This window comes from Hyperolius riggenbachi, chromosome 6, assembly GCF_040937935.1.
Source record: "Hyperolius riggenbachi isolate aHypRig1 chromosome 6, aHypRig1.pri, whole genome shotgun sequence".
In the NCBI taxonomy this organism is placed as follows: domain Eukaryota; kingdom Metazoa; phylum Chordata; class Amphibia; order Anura; family Hyperoliidae; genus Hyperolius; species Hyperolius riggenbachi.
The window spans coordinates 214717585-214730823 of record NC_090651.1 but is presented as its reverse complement, the minus strand read 5'-3'; the positions used below and the strand labels follow the sequence as shown (position 1 = coordinate 214730823).

At 47.0% G+C, this 13239-nt stretch overlaps 1 long non-coding RNA gene across 2 annotated transcripts in view; it reads left to right on the top strand.

Annotated features, from left to right (window-relative positions):
• Positions 1-13239, top strand: part of LOC137522643 (uncharacterized) — a 261446-nt gene that overhangs the window by 164047 nt on the left and 84160 nt on the right. The window lies entirely within an intron of this gene.

Sequence of the window (13239 nt, the reverse complement as noted above, 5' to 3'; positions counted from 1 at the left end):
TTTGCAGTTAAGGTTTTGGTGGCCCTAAGCAGTCCATAACTTGAGGCCCCCATCCACAAAAGAAGCTGCTAAAAAATGGATAGCCACTCCCCAAAACAAAGGCGAAAAATGGGCATGAACAAATCGTGATGTGGGTGGAGCCAAATACTAGCAGTTTCTAGGCTAAATTGCACCCAGGGCGAGGGCGTAAAATGCACCCCCAATGTGGAGACCGGTATAGGTGCCCGCAGTATAGGTAGCCAGCTATAGGTCCCCCTCAGTATAGGTAGCCCATATAGTTGCCCCCACCTTAGATAGGTAGGTGCCCCCATATAGGTTACATAGGTTGGTGCCCCCGTATAGGTTAGATAGGTAGGTGCCTCCAATATAGGTAGCCAGTATATTTCCCCCAGTATAGGTTAGATAGGTATATGCCCCCAGTATAGATTAGATTGGTATATGCCCCCCAGTATAGGTTAGAAAGGTATATGTCCCACAGTATAAGTTAGATAGGTATATGCCCCCAGTATAGGTTAGATAGGTATATGTCCCCCAGTATAGGTTAGATAGGTATATGTCCCCCATTATAAGTTAGATACAGTAGGTATATGTCCCCCAATATAGGTTAGATAGGTATATGTCCCGCAGTATAGGTTAGAAAGGTATATGTCCCCCAGTATAAGTTAGATAGGTATATGTCCCCCAGTATAAGTTAGATAGGTATATGTCCCCCAGTATAGATTAGATAGGTATATGCCCCCCAGTATAGGTTAGTTAGGTATATGCCCCCAGTATAAGTTAGATAGGTATATGTCCCCCAGTATAGGTTAGATAGGTATATGTCCCCCAGTATAGGTTAGATAGGTATATGCCCCCCAGTATAGATTAGATAGGTATATGCCCCCCAGTATAGGTTAGTTAGGTATATGCCCCCAGTATAAGTTAGATAGGTATATGTCCCCCAGTATAGGTTAGATAGGTATATGTCCCCCAGTATAGGTTAGATAGGTATATGCCCTCAGTATAGGTTAGATAGGTAGATTCCCCCCCTATAGCAAGGAGTGTGTGCGCAGCGGTGGGGAGAGAGAAGTTTCCACTTACCTGCCTTCATCCTGCACGCAGCTTCTATCTTCAGCCTCTCCAGGTACGCATCACATCGGTAAGAGCTACCCCTGTGATGACATGCGGTACGTCATCACAGGGGGCGCTGTTACCATAGCGGCAGATGCCGGGACAGGAAGTAGATAGAAGCTGTCAGGATCGGGGAAGGTAAGTTGAAACTTCTCTCTTCCCGCCGCTCCGCCTGGTGCCCGCACGCCCGGCCGCCGCCAACAGCAGAGCGAGGCCCCCCGCAGTGTGAGGGGGCTTGGCTTGCTAGTATGCTGGTGGCTCCCATGGTCCTATAGAGCATTCCCGATCTCCTCACAGTCCCCTCGTTCCCCTGCAGACTTCACTGTTCAAATCACCTGCTGCGGGAGACTTCGGAAGTCGGAAGCACTTGGGTTCTCAAAGATGGGCAACTCTATACTGTGCACACGCCAGCTCATTCGTGCGCAGTAGGGAGCGGCCCATCTTCGGAAGGCCAAGTGCTTCCGAAGACTCCTGAAGCCCACCCAATGTGGAAGAGAGCAGTCTCTGACCGTTCGGTCGGTGACTGCTAACGGGGAGCCTGTGGAGAAAGTAGGGACCGTGAGGACACCGGGAAGGCTCCATAGGACCCAGAGCCTTCCCTCTACTTAGGTGAGTATTTGTGTTTTATTTTTATCTTCACTTTAGACTCCATTTCATGTACACGTGGGAAGTAAAGCCTATGTGTGATGTTTTGCCATGATTTTTGGTAAACTACCCACTACACACAATGCAATGTCCACCAATATTAAACTTTTATAATCAGCAACCGGATCAGTCAAAACCAGCCTTATCAGTCTGACGACAGCTTGTACTCTGGACACAATAAAATTATGTAAATCTGTTCCACCCCACAATATTGCAATATATACTATCCACCACATAAACCAAAACACGGGGTGTTTTATGAACAGTTCCTTAGTTATGAATTCTTCAATCAAATAAGTATCTTCAAAATTGCGGACAAGATGTATGGGTATACTTGCAGAGTTCCAAATCACATAAAAGACTGCCTGAAACGTGTTTCGCGGCCAGAAGCCGCTTCCTCAGAGGCACACTGTATACAAACATCAGACGTGGACCAAGGGGAAATATAACCGCAATCTGTATTCTATAGTAAGGAAGTATTCAACGACGATTCCATGTGCAGGACGCGACGATGGACTATCAGGAAGCCTGTTAATCCTTCGTTGCGTCCCACACATGGAATCGTCGTTGAACACTTCCTTACTATAGAATACAGATTGCTGCTATATTTCCCCTTGGTCCACGTCTGATGTTTGTATACAGTGTGCCTCTGAGGAAGCGGCTTTTGGCCGTGAAACACGTGTCAGGTAGTTATGGCCCGAACCTCCAATTTTAGGTTTGTGAACCTCCGCAAACGTTCGCAAACTTGCGAACTTTTGCGAACCGCAATAGACTTCAATGGGGAGGCGAACTTTGAAAACTAGAAAAATTTATGCTGGCCACAAAAGTGATGGAAAAGATGTTTCAAGGGGTCTAACATCTGAGTTTTACACATGCCCCTTTTCCGCGGCAAGGTAATGATCACGAAGGGGAATTGACACATGTACATGTCTTTTGTTTTGTTGTTGCAGCTGCAGTGCAGCCAGAAAAATTAGGCAGGCGTGTACACGCTCCAGAACAAATTAGCTAGCAGCGGCCTTAAAAATTCAGGAATCCGCCTGGAGTCTTGGACCTTGTTGGTGGTGGGCGGTGGCGGAGAAGGCAGTCAAGCGGCCTGCAGGCAGAGATGCTGTGTGGGGAGCGACTTAGTCATGGGGCAGGCTGTCACACGGCGTGCAGGCAGAGATGCTGTGTGCGAGGACTGACTTAGTCTTCGGGTGGGCAGTAGCCCTCTGGGATCCATGCCTCTTTCATTTTGATAAAGGTGAGGTAATGAACACTTTTTTGACTTAGGCGACTTCTCTTCTCAGTGACAATGCCTCCAGCTGCTCTCAAGGTCCTTTCTGACAGGACGCTTGAGGCAGGGCTAGACAGAAGTTGGATGGCAAATTGGGACAGCTCTGGCCACAGGTCAAGCCTGCACACCCAGTAGTCCAAGGGTTCATTGTTGCTCACAGTGTCCACATCCACACTTAAGGCCAGGTAGTCGGCTACCTGCCAGTTGAGACGTTGGTGGAGGGTGGATCCGGAAGCGATAAGGCGAGGCGTTGGACTAAAGAATGTCTGCATGTCTAACATCACCATGAGATCGCTGGAGCGTCCTGTCCTTGCCTGCGTGGACATGGGAGAAGGATTACTGGCAGTGGTACCTTTATTGCGTTGTGCTGTGACATCACCCTTAAATGCATTGTAAAGCATAAAAACAAGGAACACCAAGAGCCCCAATAGTGTAATATGTACTGGTAAATGGTTACTAGATAGAGTAAATATTAATACTCACAAACCAGGGTTACCATTAGGCAACCACTGTAAAGGCAGGTGGGGAGATTTTCCTGACCCCACTCAGGAATAAGAAGTCGCTCTCTGTAGATGAGAAAAAGGGGGTTCAACCCTCTACCCAATATATATTTTGCAGGTTTGATCCCGCTTCATCTGGCAACAACAACAGAGCAATAGCATATGCGGTTAGTAGAAGAGCCAGGCACCTCTTGTTATTGCCTGATGAAGCGGGATCAAACCTGCGAAACGAGTTGCATATTTGGAGTTCATAAAATATATTGACTGTTTTTACTACAGTTGTTGGGGGTCTACTTGGAGGAGGTAAGTCCACCACTACCTCCTCTATTTACCAAGAATTTGGTTTTTATGCTCATCTAGCTTCCTTTTATCCTTTTGGTGCCTCAGTTCTCCTGCATAGCATTGTAAAGCGTAGTTGCCAGCTTGTTCTGCAAGTGCTGCATCCTTTCTGCCTTCTGGTGATTTGGAAACATCTCTGCCACTTTGTGCCTATACCGAGGGTCTAGTAGCGTGGCCACCCAGTACAGCTCATTCCCCTTGAGTTTTTTTATACGGCGGTCCCTCAACAGGCTGGACAGCATGAAAGATGCCATCTGCACAAAGTTGGATGCAGACGTACTATCCATCTCCTCTTGCTCTTCCTCAGTGATGTCAGCTAAGTTCTCCTCCTCCCCCCAGCCACGAACAATACCACGGGAAAGTTGAGCAGCACAAGCCCCCTGCGACACCTGCTGCGGTTGATCTTCCGCCTCATCCTCCTCCTCCAAAACACCTTCCTCGTCATCTGACTCCTCTTCCCCAAACGACTCATCCTCCTCCTCCCCCTTTGTGCTGCCACAGGTGTTGAGGAATCATCTGCTTCTGCTGAGAATTGATCCCACAACTCTTCCTCCAGTTCCTGTTCACACTCCTCCACAGCTTGATCCACCACTCTACGCACGGCACGCTCCAGGGAGAAGGCATATGGGATCAAGTCGCTGATGGCGCCTTCACTGCGACTAACCAGGTTTGTCACCTCCTCAAACAGCTGAATGAGCCTGCAGGCATTTCGCATCAGTGTCGAGTACTTTGGCCAGAACATCCCCATCTCCCCAGACTGTGTCCTTTGACTGTAGTTGTAGAGATACTGTTTGACCGCTTTCTCCTGTTGTAGCAGGTGGTCGAACATCAGGAGGGTCGAATTCCAGCAAGTCGGGCTATCGCAAATCAAGCGTCTCACGGGCAAATTGTTTCTCCGCTGAATATCGTCAAAGCGTGCCATGGCCCTGTAAGACCGCCTGAAATTTCCACACACCTTCCTGGACTGCTTAGGACGCCCTGTAAGCCTGGGTACTTAGACACAAATCTCTGAATTACGAGATTGAGCACATGTGCCATGCAGAGTACATGTGTCAACTTTCCCAAATTCAAAGTTGAAATGAGATTGCTGTGGTTGTCACACACCACGTTGCCGATCTCCAGTTGGTGCGGTGTCAGCCACTGCTCCACTTGTTTGTTCAGAGCAGCCAGGAGAGCTGCTCCAGTGTGACTCTCCGCTTTGAGGCAAGACATGTCTAAGATGGCCTGACACCGTCATACCTGGCATGCAGCATAGGCCCTGTGGAGCTAGGGCTGTGTAGCTGGAGAGGAGATCTCAGCACCAGTAGAGTTGAACTGCCACTCAGCCAAGGAGGAGGAGGAGGAGGACAGCGAAGATGATGTAGCAGGAGGAGTAGGAGGAGAAGGAGAGGAGGTGGCAGCAGGCCTGCCTGCAAGCCATAGAGGTGTCACTAGGTCCGCTGCACAGCCACGTACTCCCTGCTTGCCAGCGGTCACCAGGTTGACCCAATTGGCTGTGCTTGGCTGACCAGGCATCCGTGGTCAGATGGACCCTTTAACCAATGCTGTGTGCCAGAGATGACACCACTTGCCTCTCAACTTCATGGTACAGTTTGGGTATCGCTTTTTTGGAGAAATAATTGCGGCCTGGTATCTTCCACTGCGGTGTCTCAATGGCCACAAATTTTCGGAAGGCCTCAGAGTCTACCAGCTGGTATGGTAACAGCTGGCGAGCTAACAGTTCCGCCAAGCCAGCTGTCAGACGCCGGGCAAGGGGGTGACTAGCAGACATTGGCTTCTTCCCCTCAAATATTGCCCTTACGGACACCTGGCTGCTGCTGTGGATGGAGGAGCAGGAACCGCTCAAGGTGAGAGGTGGAGTGGAGGAGGTTGGCTGTGATTGTGAAGGTGCAAGGGAGAAAGCGGCTGAAGAACATGATGCACTTGAAGGAGGAAGAGGAGAAGGACAGTGGCTTTGCTTTTGTGTGCTGCTTTTGCTCAGGTGTTCTTCCCATTGCAGTTTGTGCCTTTTCAGCATGTGCCTTCGTAAGGCAGTTGTCCTTATGTTGGTGTTGGCCTTTCCACAGCTCAATTTTTGGTGGCAGATAGTACAGATGGCATTGCTCTGATCTTTGGCATAGACACTAAAAAATTTCCACCCTGGGGTGTGGGCACTATGGTGGCGTCAGCAGCTGACGTTGAAGGGCATGTTGGCTGGCTGTCCATAGGTGGTGATACATGGCGCCAGACACTGCCACCAGCTGTTTCTGATGACGAGCTCCCCCTGCTTCTTTCAGCAACTCGTCTCCTCCTACTCCTCTCTGACTCCCCCTCTGAACTGTCTCTTAGGATCCCACGTGGCATCCATGGCAGTATCATCATCATAATCATCCTCCAAAGCTTCGCTTATATCAGATACCTCCAAAACTGCACCAACAGCAGGTACTTCATCATCCTCCTCCTCCCACCTTACGTCCATAGTGTCGCCTAACTCAGACATATGAGGTGGTGCACCGTGCATAGTGCCTTCATCTTGTTATAACAATAATGGCTGTGAATCAGTGTTTTCCCCACCAAATAACTCCTGCGAAGTGTCAAATGTAGCGGATGTGGTACTTGGAGTAGCGTTGGTGGCTGCGGAAGATGAGGTGTTCTGTGTTAAATAGTCAACCACGTCCTGACAATCTTGGGAGTTGATGGGATGTGCCTTCTTCTGAGCACTGTACTTTGGGCCAGGGCAGCACGAAATCACGTCAGCACGACCTCGAACACACCTGCCGGATGGCCTGCCTCTGGGTCTCCCCTACCTCTACCTGTATTGTCCATATCGGGGGGGGGGGGGGGGGTGAAGTGAAAGGTATGCACTGACTTGACTAATACAATGTGCAGTTACACAGATGCAGTGAAAGGTATGCAGTGACTGGTATTACAATACAATGTGCAGCTATCACACAGGTGCAGTTAACAGGTATGCATGGACTGGTATACTAAACAGCGTGCGGTCATACAGGTGCAGTGAACAGGTATGCAGGGATTGGTATTACAAATGTGCAGCTGTCACACACAGGTACCGTGAACAGGTGCAATGACTGGTGGTATATTACACTGCTTCGCTCACGTAGGTAGGTAGGTAAGTGCACTGAACAGTGAACAGGTGCAGTGATTGGAATTACAAATGTGCAGCTGCCTGTATATTTACACTGCTTGCGCTCATGTAGGTAGGTAGGTAGGTAGGTGCACTTAACAGTGAACAGGTGCAGTGATTGTATTATTGTATTATTACTGAACAGAGGCACCAAAAGGATAAAAACAGTATTTAAAATAGCTTAGTGGACTTACCTCCTTCAAGCAGACACAAAAAGCTGTGTAATTCAATAAAGGTATATTTATTGGTACACTCCAGGGGTTTATCACAACGCGTTTCACAGGTCTAAACCCGCTTCATCAGGCAGTAAGGGTAGGAGTACACAACAGCAGTATGTCAGAGTCACACCTGGCGCCTTTGTGGTGCAGTGATTGGAATTACAAATGTGCAACTGCCTGTCACACATACAGGCAGGTACCCTGAACAGGTGCAATGACTGGAGGTATTAACAATGCGTGCGCTCACGTAGGTATGGTAGGTATAGGTAAGTAGGTGCACTGAACAGTGAACAGGTGCAGTGATTGGGATAACAAATGTGCAGCTGCCTGTCACACACACAGGTAGTCACTGAATGTGCTGGGCCTGGCAGTGGCACAGTAGGAATTAAGGTGCCAAAGGCCAGCTGCGACTGACTGACAGGGCTGTATATAATGCAAGTGGGCCACACACACAAAAAATTGATCACAAGAACAACATTAGCTCTCAAAAGAGCTGTTGAGGGGTGCTTTTTTAGCAATAAGAATCGGCAAGGAGCAAGCTAACAAGTAGTGATGGGCGAACAGTGTTCGCCACTGTTCGCGTTCGCCCGGATTTTGGCCTGTTCGGGTTCGGTTCGGCACCCCCCGAACACCTCATGGTGTTCGGGAGGGTGTTCGGGCACGCTGCCCGAACCCGAAAGGCCTTCTTTGTTCGGCCGAACACAGCCGTGTCCGGCCGAACATAGCCCCCTATAGGGTCCCAGCATAAAGGGAGACCATGCCCCGAGCGCGGGAGGGGGGGTCAGAAATGCCCCCCACCCCTCCCCGCTAAGCTCTCCCTTCTGCCGGTACCCTATAATTAAATTTAAGTGCCCAAAAGTACCTGAGGAGGAGGAGGGCAGGAAGAGGGAAGCCGGAGTTCTTGGGCGCTAGTACCATCTGGTACTTCCGCCCTCTCTTGACGCACTTCCTGTTTACATTTGAAGTCGCGTCAAGAGTGCGCAGAAGTACCGCGATGACGCGTACGAGCGTACGTGTCATCATCTTCTTACAACATATTAATCCTCACAACAATTACAGCACCCTGATACTGCGCTCATATGCTGAGTCAGATGTTATATAGGTCACCTCTAAAAAATGTTTTATATAAAAGATAATGAATCAAACATTCATCAAACATTCATATTACATGTGCTAAATTCTAAGTAAAAAACACAATAGCAGGCAGTAACCACATGTATAATGTCCTTGCTCATATAATAATTATCATGTAGGAGCGCTCTTCCTAGATGCGTGCAACCATCAAAATAAAGTTCTTCAGTAAAAATGGTTAAGCGCTCTTCTCTGCCTGTTCCTTCTTAGACACAGCAAATATGTCATATAATGAAAAAGCCCCCCCTTCGGGGAGAGACTCACCAGACTTCTAGGCCTCCAAGGCCAATGCTCGCATTCGGGGTATTGGCCACCCCGCAGCCTCTCTGGCAGTCCTCTCTTGGCTATTCCCAGTCTGTGTAAGCAAAAAGCGGATTCCACATCGCGTAAAAGCGTACCAGTTTATTTTTAAAAAATTAAAAACAGATCAGTGGTGTATAACCACTCATTGGGTCAGAAAATATTTGCTGTGTCTAAGAAGCAACAGGCAGAGAAGAGTGCTTAACCATTTTTACTGAAGAACATATTAATCCTAGCTGTACTAAGGACAAGCTAACATAATCATAAGAAGCACTTCAAACTTTAATCTTTGTTAAGGCCGTTGGGGGAAAGCGTACCCAACCTGTCCACCCACCATGCTTCGCATTTAAGCAAGGCATTTTGAAATTCTCTACCTTAATGGTGCTGGACCAACTCCAGTATCTGTCACCGTAATTGGCTCACAGAGTGACCACTCTATGAAATGCCTTGCTAGGGGATATTCCATCTTTTTGCCATCTTTCTCCTCTTTTTCAAGGAATCGGGATTGCGTATATTGCTTTTGTGTTCATTGAGCCTGTTTTTAATGTCCCTTGAGGTCTGGCCCAAGTAGGACAGACCACAAGGGCACCTGATCAAATAAACGATTCCCTTAGAATCACATGTCGCAAAACCTCTTATTGATATCAGTCTCACCAATCTTGAGCTCTGTACATTGGGCCCTTTTATGATCCCATTGCAATGCTGGCAACTCAAACAAGGAAAGGTCCCCTTCCTCGGAGTGCCCAAAAATGTTTGGCGAGGGGAGCGGGCTTAGATTTCCCAATGTCCGCTCTAACTAAATAATCCTTAATGGACTTACCCGTACGATATACAAATCTTGGTGGTGCAAAGCAGATCTGGGCAAGCTGAGGATCCGCCTCCACCAATGGCCAAAACGGCAAAACAGTGTCCCATAATATCGTGGACTCTCTGCAAAAAGTGGTAATAAAATTCACATTGGTGTCACTTTCATCCCCATGTACACCATAAGTTCTTAGTACCTCTCTGTCCATTTCCCCAACCTCCACTGCTAGTTCCTCACACCTCCTCTGACTCTATCCTCGCTTAATAAAATCTGGAGTGAGGAGTTCCACCTGCTTCCAATAAAGCGTGTTGTTAGATGTAATACGTCTCAAATGAATAGACTGACTCTTGGGCAGCCTATTAATAAGCTGTTTCGGATGGCAACTGTTTGCTAATAAGAAACCATTTTTTGGTATCTTTACAATACAAATCAGTTTTGAACCCGTCACTTTTAATCCAGATCTTGACGTCGAGAAAATGTAAAATTTCTGGGCTGTATTCCATCTTAAATTTTAACGTCGGATGTTTCATATTAAGTTCTTCAAAAAACAGGCGCAACTCCTCCTCAAACCCTGTCCATCCAAAGAACAGATCGCAAGTTGAAAATTGGTCAAGGAATGGAACTGGGCACACGCCCTCATTCTTCAACGTATTTTTATTTTTAACCCTTTGTCTACGCAGGCAAGGTAAAGTGATCGTTTTTAATAAGAAATGAATAGACCAGCACACTCACCCCCTAAATCAGCCACTTTAAAAATGTTTATAAAAAAACAATGGAAATACCCCGGGGCTGTCCAGCTGATCCTCTACCTCTTATACAATACAAAGAACTTTACTAATGCTATAAATCAGGTGGGTTGATATCAGTAAAGGGGCAAGTACAATGCCTGCTGGTTTCACCTTTCTGGTCACCTAATCTGAATGGATATTTCAACTTTGCATGCATGAGCTTTAGAAAAAATAATTTCTAGACATTGTCCTGCACGGTGACTGCCCATTCAGGCAGCTGGTTGCTCAAGCTGCATAATACCTGGCGAGGAATAGTGAAAAGTGCACTCTAATGCACTATTCACTATTTATTTTAGTAAAAATCATAGCTCCTGCTGTGCTGAGAGTCCTGTGGTCTGTGGTTCTTGGCACACCTTCAACACATCCCGTTAGGCAGGATGCAGTAGCATCCAACATGGAGTAAGGCCTAGTGCACACCAGAGCGGTTTGGCTGCGTTTTGCGATCCGCTTGCGGCTGAGGATACGGTTGGGTAATGTATTTCAATGGGCTGGTGCACACCAGAGCGGGAGGCGTTTTGCAGAAACGCATACTCCCGGGCTGCTGCAGATTTTGGATTGCGGAGGCGTTTCTGCCTCAATGTTAAGTATAGGAAAAACGCAAACCGCTCTGAAAAACGGCACTTCAGAGCGGTTTGCCAGGCGGTTTTTATTACAGTAGCTGTTCAGTAACAGCTTTACTGTAACAATACATGAAATCTACTACACCAAAAGCGCTTCACAAAACAGCAAAATGCTAGCTGAAACGCTACAGAAAAATAAGAAAAAGCATTTCAAAATCTGCTAGCATTTTGCGGATCTGCTAGCGGTTTTTGGAGTGCACCAGGCCTTAGTGGTGTCTTTAAGATGGAGGAACTAAGCTTGAAGGATCACTGCATGACTGGCCCAGGGTATTATCTGCACAGAGTTTGTACCGTATGTCCTCCCTGTGTCTGTGTAGGTTTCCTCCGTGCACTCCGGTTTGCTCCTACATCCCAAAAACATACAGATAAAGTCATTAGCTTCCCCCTAAAATGACTTTAGACTTTGATGGACAGGACTATGGTAGGGATTAGATTGTGTGCTCCTCTGAGGGACAGCTAGTGACATGAATATATGCACTCTGTAAAGCATTGACGATGACACTATATAAATACTTAATAATAGTTATCTTCCTATCTAGTTTCTCCTTTTGTAGTTTGTAATAAGGTATTCATGCTTCTCTGTGGTTTAAATGCCCTACTAAACATTGCTTTAGCACAAAAACACTGCCTTTTCTTTGGAAACTAATAGCCACTATTTTGACCGCTTAATTGGCTTTTGCATGCATGTTCCCAAATCTTTGGGTAATTTTAAACTTAGGTTAGGGTGGGGACCTGAAGCCTGCACGTGTCACAGCTAACTTGCTTTGCAACGTGTGGAACTGATGTCTCTTCTAAAAAAAAGTGAAAGGCGAGGTCCCCTTTAATAAGTTGTAGTAGTGAGTTGCATTCGTTTTCAGCACCTGTTTCAGCTGTAATGAGCACATTTGTACCTTTAAGAAAAATTGAGCTGAACTTTGTAGTTCCTGGTGAAGACGTGCATTTGAAAGCGCTGCAATGCACGCCGGGGTGGTAGATGTTGTCTATAGATGTGAGTACAGAGATGCTGCCTCCTTTAGGTAAGTAATAATGATCACCCCAGCTCCCAACTACCCAACGGCTTGGCCTATTATGAACCTCTCTTAAGGGGAGGTTCAATTTGTATATTTTCATTTTTTGCTGCATAATAATGGGCACCTGAAGTGCGAGGAATATGGAGGCTTTCATATTTATTTCCTATTAAACAATGCAAATTGCCTGGCTTTCCTGCTGATACTCTTCCTGAAAAGGCTGGGATCAGTGGCATAGGGCACGCCGTTGTAGCTGTCGCAATAGCGACCAGGCCCATGCACTTGAGGGGGCCCTTGCATGCCCCAGGACAGTTCACTCCTGACCTCCCTGCATGTCACACTAATCACGGGGCCTGACTGTGTTCAATGCATCATGCCACCTGCTACTCTACAGCACCCCACTCCTCCGCCACTATCTCTACCCATCACCTTTTGCCTACTGCTACTTGTTCACTGCTTTAACTACTGCCCATCCATCACCTGTTACTAATTGCCCCGCACTAGTGATGCCCCACTACCTGTTGCTACTGAAGAAGATGGGCAGGGACCTAGTAGCAGGAGTCACAGTTGCAGCAAGGCCAGTGTTCATAGAAGAGACTATACAGAGTTGGGAAATGCAGAGAGCAGTGCAGTATACTAGAGAGTTGATTCACCTCTTCGGTCGGTGCATTCCTCTTGCCAGTATGTCCCATTTTCATGGGTCCCCATCATAGCTATGTCTCTGCTCCTGTGACTGCGATCGAATGGGAACATTTGACAAAGTCCACTCTTACAGCATAATATTGTGGTGTGTATACAGTACATGGGTGGTAAGCTGCTTGGTCAGCAAAAAGATTGCTTACTACCTCAAAAGAAATTTACTGTGGTGGCGTGATAGATTTTCAACCTCACTCCACTTGATCTCGATAGGATTTCAGCAGCAAATCTAATCAAGAATTGACTGAACTGCTGCATTGCTAATGCGATACCATTGATGTTATACAAAGCTTTGCGGCCATCGATACCACGCTGCTGCTCACTCAATAAAAAACTCCCAGCATGCACAGTCATGCTTTTCTGTTGACAATCCATCCAAAATTCTTTGTAACTTGGTCAATTGGGTGAACATTAATATTATTATTATTTTATTGTGTTGTATTTGCCATTAAATGCAGGGTTTAAACGACTTGCAAATAATGACATTTTGTTTTTAGACAAGACAAGACATTTATATTGCGTTTTTCTACTGCGAACCCAACTTGACAGTGCAGCAGCCACTAGGGTGCGCTCTATAGGCAGTAGTAGTGTAAGGGAGTCTTCCCATGGTCTCCTACTGATTAGGTGCTGGGTTACTGAACAGGAAGAGACAAGATTCGAACCCTGGTCTCCTGTGTCAG